A 10,227-nucleotide genomic window follows, 5' to 3' on the forward strand; every position below is an offset into this window, starting at 1 on the left:
TGGGACTACAGGTGTGCACCACCATGCCCGGCTAATTTTTGTACTTTTTGTAGAGACAGGGTTTCATCATGTTGCCCAGGCTTCTCTCAAACTCCTGGACTCAAGCAATCTGCCTGCCTTGGCTTCCCAAAATGCTGGAAGAACTCTCTTTCAAAAAAATAAAAATACCACTAACACATCTATAAAAGTAATAATTCATCCAGTCAATTGCCAAAGTTCTGATTTTCTCTTAAATGTAATAAATACGCTTTAAAAAAGTAATATTAAATAAGAATCTAAGTAGAATTTTACATATTGCAATTGATTGGCATATCTTTTAAATCTCTTTCTCTTTTTTTTTTTTTTTTTTTGAGACAGAGTCTTGCTCTGTTGCCCAGGTTGGAGTGTAGTGGCATGATCATGGCTCACTGCAGCTTCGACCTTCTGGGCTCAGGTGATCTGTGCATACCACCATGCCCTGCTACTTTTTTGTATTTATTTGTAGAGAGAGGTTTTCACTACGCTGCCCAGGCTGGTCTTGAACTCCTGAGCTCAAGTGATCCACCTGCCTTGGCCTCCCAAAGTGCTGGGTTTCCAGGCATGAGCCATGGGGCCTGGCCTAAATCTCTTTTAATCTATATATTCCCCTTTCATCTTTATTTAAATTGCAATTTATTTATTTAAGACACACGGAGTGTTTTTTTTTTTAGACTTGCCCACAGTCTGGTTTTGTTGATAACATCCCCATGGTATTATTTAACATGTTTCTCTGTCCTTTGCAGTTTCTGTAAATTAGCAGGTTAATCTAGAAAATTTGCTTTCAAGAGATGATCATGGAGTGTAGCCTCAGCACTCCCACTTGTTAGAAATGAAAATGACTGGACTTTACCCTAAACCTATTTAATCAGAAACTCTGGACTTGCAGTCCAGCAATCTGATTTAACAAGCCTTTTGGGTTCTCCTAATCCCACTGATGTTTGCAAATGACTGACCTAGGTCTTTGGTCCATTTTAGGTTTGATTTTTTGGCAAGACTACTTCGTAGTAATGGTGTATTCTTTTAAAAGGCATATAGTATCTGATTATCTTTTATTTTATAACCAGCCATGCTCAGCACTTAGATCCATGAGGGTATAGTAGAAATTGCAAAATGGAGATAGCGTATTGTCCCTTCTTCACTTATTACCTGAAACACAGAGTGTTACAGCTCTTATGGAATTTGTCTAGCAGGTTTTTTGGTCTTCACAGGAAACTTCCCCTTCCCCCACAAAACAAGAGAGAAATAGTCCTCATTTACTATTTAATAACCCAGTGTCCTTAAACAATCTTAAACATGCTGAGAAGTTTAAAGAATAGTACAATGAAAACCCATATACTGGAATTGGTTCATGGTTCTACTGGCTATTTACAAAGCCTAGTGTCAGCAACTGCTTCTGGTGAGGGGCTCAGGAAGCTTACAATGCTGGCAGAAGGTGAAGAGAGCCAGCACATCACATGGCAGGAGCAGGAGCAGGAGCAGGAGAGAGAGGGAGAGGGAGAGGGAGAGGGAGAAAGAGAGAAATATTTTTTTAAACAACCAGGTCTCACACAAACTCAGAGAACTTATTCATTATCATGAGAATGGCACTAAGGCGTTAATGAGGGATTCGCACCTGTGATCCAACACCTCCCACTAGGCCCCGCCTCTAACATGGGAGATTATAGTTTAATATGAGATTTGGAGGGAACAAACATCCAACCCTTATCACATTGCATATGGTTGTCATGTCTCTTTAGTTTCCTTTAATCTAGAATAGTTCCCTCTCCTGTTTATCTTTCATGGCATTAACATTTTTGAAGGGTTAGAGCAATATGTTTCAGAGAATGTTCCACAATCTGGATTTGATTGTTTTCTTGTGCTAATATTTAGGTTAAACATTTTTGAGAAAATACAATATAGATTATGTTATATACTTCCAATACCATCACATCAAGAGTCATATCATGACAATGTGTTCCATTACTGGGGATCCTATATTTGATCACTTGGTTAAAGTGATAACTGCTAGATTCTTCTATTGTGAAAGAAGAAAAGTTTATTTTATGAACCTGATTTTATGTAGCTTAATTAACACCATGTAAGGAAAAATTTGAAGTGACTTGTTACTATCATAAAATAGATTTAAAATCCAGTTATAATTTTCCAAATAGCATTATTCTACACAGAACCTACCTTATTCTGTTTTTTCCAAGCCATCACAAAATTCACTCTGGAGATCTTTTCTTGGCAAAAATGCCTCAGCTGAAATTTTTGTTCTTGTTCGTTTTTCTCCATTAAATACGTGCTTAATAATGTAAACATTTACAGTGTCTTTTAAAGAAACTTTGCAAGAAGATTAAATTATTTCAGGCTCTCAAGATGAAAGAGATAAAAGGAATTTTACCTATATGCTCACAGAATATATATATATGTATGTGTGTGTGTGTGTATATATATATATATATATACAGCAACTACTGATATATATATATATACAGCAACTACTGATATATATATATATATATATATACACACACACACACACATATATATATATAAGATTTTCAGCCTTTGGAGAAAATAACTTTACTCTCCTTGAATTCTTGGTATCAAAACCAGAATTCTTTCCTTCATTCTGTATATGTTTCAAGTAATTTTTGTTATGACTAGAAAGGAAGACTAGTTGCGTGTATATTGTTGTAGTTGTACAGTGAAATGATTCTCATATTCTACTTGGAGTTTTGGAAAATATCTCTATTCATGTATTACTTTGATATTTGAGTGCCCTTCTTTGGCTACTTTATTAATCACATCATTTCAGATGTAATTTTGTTTTGATTTCCAATTCTGCCTTACTTTTTCCTTAGTTGTTTTTCCTCACTCGTCTTTCTCTTTTCAGTCCTTCCTTGAGTGCTGTGTGTGTGCACATGAGTGCACATGCTAGTGAAGAGAATGACTGCTTTCCAATTGAATTACCTTCCAAGAGTATTTAGAACTAATAATACATTTGTATATGTGGTAACCTTAATTTACAAATATTTCTGTTAATAATGATATGCTACAAGATATGAGACTGGTTTCTAACCATCCTTAATAATACAAACTAATTATTAGTCAATTAGGCTAATTAATTTTATAGGCTTAATGTAAGCAGAAATTATATGTATCACTAACCTCACCTCACCCTTTTGTGTCATGGACAGTCCTTGACTATAGCTGAGTGCCTTCAAGAACACTGGAGCCACATCTTCTAATTAGGAACCTTCTCTTCCCAGGTGCTTCTGATCTCTTGTCTCTCTGTTCCCTACCACTATACCACTCCATCCCGTGGTCTTTTGGGATTTTTGCAAGTCTGTAGCCACACATTTGATATTACAAGCACAATTATTTTTTATTGAAGGATACCAGATCATTCCTTTCAAATAGAGTGTGTTATTTGGCTCACAGTTCTATTTTTCATGCCCCATCACACTTCGCTACACGGCAATGGGAAAGGAAATGTAGCAGGAAATGATTTGGGCCAAAACTACTGTGGGACAGCCATGAGAGGCCTGGGAAGCAGTTCTCTGGGAGGTAGGGCCAAGTGTCGAGTGTCAGTGTCTTGGCTGTCTGACAGGGCGTGAAAGGGGATCCCAGGCTTAACCTGATTGGGGCTGGGGGGCTGTGAGACCTTGCTGATCTAGGAGCCTCAGCACCCTAGCGGGGATCTATCACCAGGCTGAAGGCAGGCATGCACAGTCAGGCTTCTGATGCCCCTGAGACCATCTAATTCTCAGAAGCCACTCCCTCAGATCCCACAGAGTGGTTGGCCTGCCTCCTCTAGCAACCCTTGTGGTGGTCTTGAGCTACATATAACTCCAGAGTGTTTGCTCAGCTGCTGTGGGACTCCTTGCCCAAGAGACCTAGCCCTGTGAAAAAACTGTGTGACAGTTTGAACCAATAAAACATCTTGATTCTCCATGGCAGAAAAGAAACTTGGATTCTATGAATGTGAATAGCATACCTTTTTCTTCTCTAGGCTGGTAAATATGCTACTGTATAAACTAACTGACTTTTCATCGCTCAAAGATGAATGCCGATCATCCAAATTATATCTTTAAAAGAGCCATAGATCTTTAAAAGTATTTCATTCTTAGCTGCCTTCAAACTTTTTAGAGAACTGTCTTTCATAATGCACTATAAAAATAAAAACAGTCACCACTGTCTCCTGGCTTACACCAACACATTGTTGTGTTTTTATGTTTTCTTTTTGGTCAAAGTCTCTACTTAACCAAAAAAAAGAAAAGTTTTTATTTTTGTTCAGAACAAAAATCCAGTGTCAACAAAAACAGAACACAAAAGAACACATTCCTTTATATTTTGAAGTTTGGTCACTGCTGCAGAAAGAACAGCCTGATATTGGTGTATCAACACAATGGCAAATAAGATGTTAAAAAACCTAGACCTTTATTATGAATCCTTGACATCTTTTATCGAACAGGAGAATCATACATACAGTAGAAGGAAATCTTCAGGTTCATTAATTCCCTCAATAGAACCTAAAAAAAATGAGAATTGTATTACATTTTATCAATAGCTTACCCACTACATATGACGGCATAAAAATAGTCACTATGCCATCATTTTTTTAAAAAGAGAGGCAAATATATATGGCGAAGAGGTAAGAGGATTTATGGATCACATTTTAAACTACAAAGTGATAAAATTACCAGCTTGTGGTCTATTTTTAAGCTCATACGTGGAATTTAGGTTGTTACTAGGGAACAGATATTGAGCACAGGTGAGCCACCTTTACCTTGGGTTCCTAAATGGCCACCATGCAGCAGAGGTACCATCTGGCAACATGTATCTCAGGCTGGGACATGACCAAAAAGTCAATTTATTTGTTTCTTTAAGCCTGTAAGCTTTGGTTGTGGGAGATCCTCTTTGATGCAGCAGTTTAGCCTTACCCCGATGAACATATCTGTGTACATGTGCCTTCACTATGCAGGACACAAACTGATTGAATAATAACATTACAATCGCATCTTGCAACAGGCATATTTTATGTTTTTTAAGAGACAGTTTCATGGTGTTCCCGCTTTTGTATGTTGAAAGAATCTCAACTAGGAAGTAATTCCTCCACAAAAAAATGGAAATTTAGATCTTTGTTTCTCACATTGAAGATGATAGTCCTGATAAGGCTGAAGACTCAGCTCAGGCTAGATATACTGGGATCTACGATAGAAATGTGTTATCACAAAGAATAAGTGGCTTGAAGAATCATTCTAGGTGTCACAAGATCCTGAAAGTGGAGGAAATAAAAGCAGTAATCAGAATGCACTGTGGAATATATTCTGTATAGTTCAGTAAAATTTGTATTCTTCAGTTCTCTTTGGAGAATGAGTTTGGTCATTCTTTTTTTTTTTTTTTTTTTTTTTTTTTACAGGGTCTCACTCTGTCACCCAGCCTGGTGTGCAGTGGCATGATCTCAGCTCACTGCAGCCTCAACCTTCCCTACTGAAGTGATCCTCTCACCTCAGCTTCCTGAGTAGTTGGGATCACAGGCACATGCCACTACACCCAGCTAATTTTTTTGTAGAATTTTTTGTAGAGATGGGGTTCTGCCCTATTGCTCAAGCTGGTCTCAAATTGCTGGGCTCAAGTGATCTGCCTGCCTCAGCCTCTCAAAGTGTTGGGATTACAGGCGTGAGCCGCAGCACCTGGCTGGTCATTCTTCAAAAATCACTTTGTTGTCTTCATAAAGCTTATGTACTGCAAAAAATATATATTATACTTTTGGCTCCTAAATTATTCTATTATCATAAAGAGTCTAATGACAAGTGTAAGAAAAACAGCAGTATCTCTTAAGGATTTCCCTTTTAACCTGGTTTATTTTATATGAAGCATATTCCAGTGAATCTCAGAATCATTACTGTTTTAGGTGCAGAAAAGATGAGAAAATCTGGGGCACTACCTTCCCCACTTTTCAATTTATAGGTAAAGAACCTAAGGCAGAGAGAGAGGGGGCAATTTGCCCGAGTCTCCTAGTTCACCATCTGAACCTAGTTTCTCATCCATTTAGAGCACAGATGAGAAACACCTTAGTGTGTGTTACTGGGGCAGGATTTATGCACAGATAAAATAGGTAGCTGTCAATGTGGCACCATATGAAGTGTTCTTGGAAGAGCCAATATTCTCCTGCCATTTTGCCAGGAGGGCTGAAGTAGCTGCTCCTAATGAAAGACACACACACCACGTGGGAAATATCACATTAAGTAGTAACCCGCTGATAACATGACCACATACACAAAGTTTTAAGGTTGGCTTTTTAATGCTGAGAAAGAATATAAGATAGGAGCCTGGGCACGGTGGCTCATGCCTGTAATCCCAGCACTTTGGGAGACCGAGGTGGGTGGATCATGAGGTCAGGAACTTGAGACCAGCCTGGCCAATATGGTGAAACCCCGTCTCTACTAAAAATACAAAAATTAGCTGGGTGTGGTGGCATGCACCTGTAGCCCCAGCTACTCGGGAGGCTGAGGCAGAAGAATCGCTTGAACCTGGGAGGTGGAGGTTGCAGTGAGCCGAGATCACACCACTGCACTCCAGCCTGGGTGACAGAGTGAGACTCTGTCTGAAAAAAAAAAAAAAAAGAATATAAGATAGGAAAGATAAGTTGTGATGGTGAAGAGGCAATGGTAGCAAATGCTCAGTGTCTGCAGTAAGGATGAGAGAATCTTCAAAACTAATTACGTAAAATGTACAAGATTCTCTGAGGGCCTTGGGCCCCTGGAAATTGATACCCCCTCAAAATAGAGCAGCACTGATAAAAGGAGGTTTGAATGGCAGCAAATATGAAATATGTCACTTGCATAATTTTGCTTAGAAACAGGTTTTTATATAAACAAAAGACGATTAGAGTTGTGTAAATGTGCTTTCTGCACTTCTCATTGGACATAACATAAAGAGAAGGTGTGGAATTAACCATGGTTTATGGCACTAGTGAATCCAATTTATTCACTTTCATAAGACTTAAAAGTTCATGAATGTTTTCAAATAATTCTTTCAATAATCTTTGAGGAAAGTATTGTAATTGTAATTATAATTATTCATATTGCATTTATTCATTTATTTGTTAAACCAACTAATATTTTTTGAACACCTTTCATGTGCCAGGCTAGAGATACCTGATGAACAAAAGAAACAGTAATCTCTGTCCTTGGAGACCACAGAGGTATGGGGACCTCCTTATATATAACTTTGGAGGATATTCAGCTACCTAGGACTCAAAAAATATCAGGGCATTTGAAAAAAGAGGTTGAGAGGAGACTTTCTTTTAGAAGACCACATGAAGTCTAGTTGGGAACATATATCATTCAAGTACATATCTGGAAAGTTTCATAGTTTGAGGAAGTGGATGTAGGAAATGCCAGCGAGACTGAGGTCTTGAATTCAATTCTGTCCAAACTAAGATTATTACCCTTGAAACAGATTTGTTGCAATATGGCTTAATTCATATGCCCATGCTAATAATCTGATCGCTCCCTATTTCTATTTTATTATTATTACCAAACTTATGTTACCATTCAGGAGCTAGTGTTACATTATAGGATCATTTGTAAAGCCAAACTGAAGGTTTTCAGACACAGGAGACCTAGGAATGTGAAAAGCCAACCCAAGTCTCCTGGAAGCAAGAAAAACCCACAACTGAGCTAAACTTTGCAAAAGCCAGCAAGCTGAGCAGGCATGTCATATCGGGGAGCAAGCCAAACACATTTCCCAGATCTGCAAAGAAACCAGTGATCATCCATCAGCAGAGAGAGAGAGTCTTTGGTTAAATGGGATGGCGAGCAAGCCATCAGAAGCTCCTCAGCCCAGCAAGATCTCAAACAAAAGAACAGCATCTCTAACTATACAGCCCAGCAAGATCTCAAACAAAGGAACAGCATCTCTAGCTATACAGCCTAAGTTCCTGTGTGACTTATTTACTGAATAAAATGCATTTCCTAGGGTAGTCCACTTTAATAATACAGTTTAACAACAGCAGGCTTCTGTTTTTGACCAAGGCTCAGTTATTCCTAGTCACTGAAATTAGATTTAACTGCAGCACCTGAGAGGCTCAAAGAATTAATAAGAATGCCTCAGTGACAGTTACAGATTGACAAGGGCCAGGTGGCCACACACAAACATTTAATCAAAGATTTTTGAGGAGTCTTTTGTCTTGCTTTCTTCTTCATTCTCCTCATTTGGTTCAAGAGTTGGTGCGTATATGTGTTAGTCTGTGTGTGTCTGTATGTGCGTGTGTGTCTGTGTGTGTGTGTGAGACAGAGAGAGAGAGAGAGACAGAGGCACATGTGCTATGAATCCCTTTGTAGTCTTATGACATCTATTGAAATCTCAGAATAATCTAAGTTTGTTAAATAAAATATCATTACAAAGGTAACCAAATATGATGAAATATAGTTATCAAAATACTAAAATAAAAGCAAATCCATGATGATGGTGTTGTATGTGATTCTTCATTAGTATATTACACAACAAGATCTAGGGTAGATCTACAAATTGCCCATTTCAAAGTGATGATGAGCATAGAAGACATTTTGAGACACTGCAACACTGTAGTATAATATGAAAATATTTGTAATTTCTATGGATGATATTTACAGGTATTCCCAATAGTACTGTGGTCTATGACTGATGTTCATAAATAAGGAGATGCTAAATTTCTATTAGAGGTTAGTAAAATAAAGATATAGTATTTATTTTCTATGTTTAAATATAGAGATGTATGAAGAGATATGTAAATTATGTTCTATAAATTCAAGTAAGACACTTTTTTTCCCATTCATATTCATAGACTCCTGAATTCTATTCCAGACTCCAGGTTTAGAACCATTGATTAATTAGCCAAGTCTTTTCTTTGTCTTAAACTAGAGTTTGCAAACTAGTAGAATGTGGGCCAAATTGGTCCACAGAGGTGTTTGATAGGAGTTGCCAGTGTTAAAGTTTTTGATTATTTGTATATAAATAGCCAGATTTGCAGCTCCTCTTGAAAAATGGAAATACGTAACAACACTGGGCTAAATATTACATGGCTAAAACTGGCTGGAGCTCAGTTGCAGCTTCTTCACGTATACAGGGCATGGGCCCTCCTCCTGCCCTAGGTCCCAGCTGGCCCACTTCACTCACAGATACCACCTCTGTGGCCATTTCAGATTTCTGTCCTCCAAAAATCGTAAGATAATAAATTTGTGTTGTTGGCCAGGCATTACAGGCTCATGCCTGTAATCCCAGCACTTTTGTAGGCCGAGGCTGGTGGATCACGTGAGCCCAGGAGTTTAAGACTGGCCCAGGCAACAGCCTGAAATACCATCTCTACAAAAAATACAAAAATTAGCTGAGCATGGTAGCACATACCTATAGTTACAGCTACTCAAGAGGCTGAGGTGGGAGCTTTGCCTGTGCCTGGGAGGCTGAGGCTGCAGTGAGCCATGATCATGCCACTGCACTCAAGCCTGGGCAACAGAACAACATTAAAAAAAAAAATTGTGCTGTTTTAAGGTGCTAAATTTTGGTAATTTGTTGCAGCAGCAATTAGAGACTAATACAAGTACCAACTATGGCAGGCACTGTTATAGAAAGCATCTTGAAGTTATCTATTCAGGACGTTTTCCAACGTAAGACTATAAACTTCCTGTGGCCAAGTACTGTGTCTTATTCAGTTATAAATTCAGTACCTACAAGTGCCTAGTACAAAAGAAGAAATCAAAAAACACTTGTGGAATTCAACTGAATTCGTATTTATTTATTTATTTATTTTTCTTGAGATGGAGTCTCACTCTGTTGCCCAGGCTGGAGTGCAGTGGTGCGATCTCAGCTCATTGCAGCCTCCACCTCCTGGGTTCAAGCTATTCTCCTGCCTCAGCCTCCTGAGTACCTGGGATTACAGGCGCTTTTATACACCCAGCTAATTTTTGTATTTTTAGTGGAGACGGGGTTTCACTGTGTCGGTCAGGCTGGTTTCGAACTCCTGACCTCGTGATCCACCCATCTCGGCCTCCCAAAGTGCAGGGATTACAGGCATGAGCCACAGTGCCTGGCCTTGAATTAATATTTCTTAAACCCTATGTCTCTTAGTCTGCATGATGATAGTGATGGACAGGGATTTAACTCTGTTTTGTTCTTGGCTTTCTGGCAACATAACTGTGATCACAATCAGACAGTCTTAGAGATGGATGGAACCTCAAA

The 10,227-nt window shown here is 38.6% G+C and overlaps 1 non-coding gene across 1 annotated transcript; it reads left to right on the forward strand.

Moving 5' to 3' along the window:
* The first annotated feature begins 1,174 nt into the window (after positions 1–1,174).
* On the forward strand, positions 1,175–1,238 carry LOC112209887 (U7 small nuclear RNA). The gene has a single exon (XR_002944879.1). It is a non-coding gene; the product is annotated as a U7 small nuclear RNA (small nuclear RNA).
* The last annotated feature ends 8,989 nt before the right edge of the window (positions 1,239–10,227 follow it).

The sequence above is a fragment of the Pan troglodytes genome, chromosome 6 (assembly GCF_028858775.2).
Source record: "Pan troglodytes isolate AG18354 chromosome 6, NHGRI_mPanTro3-v2.0_pri, whole genome shotgun sequence".
Classification (NCBI taxonomy): Eukaryota; Metazoa; Chordata; class Mammalia; order Primates; family Hominidae; genus Pan; species Pan troglodytes.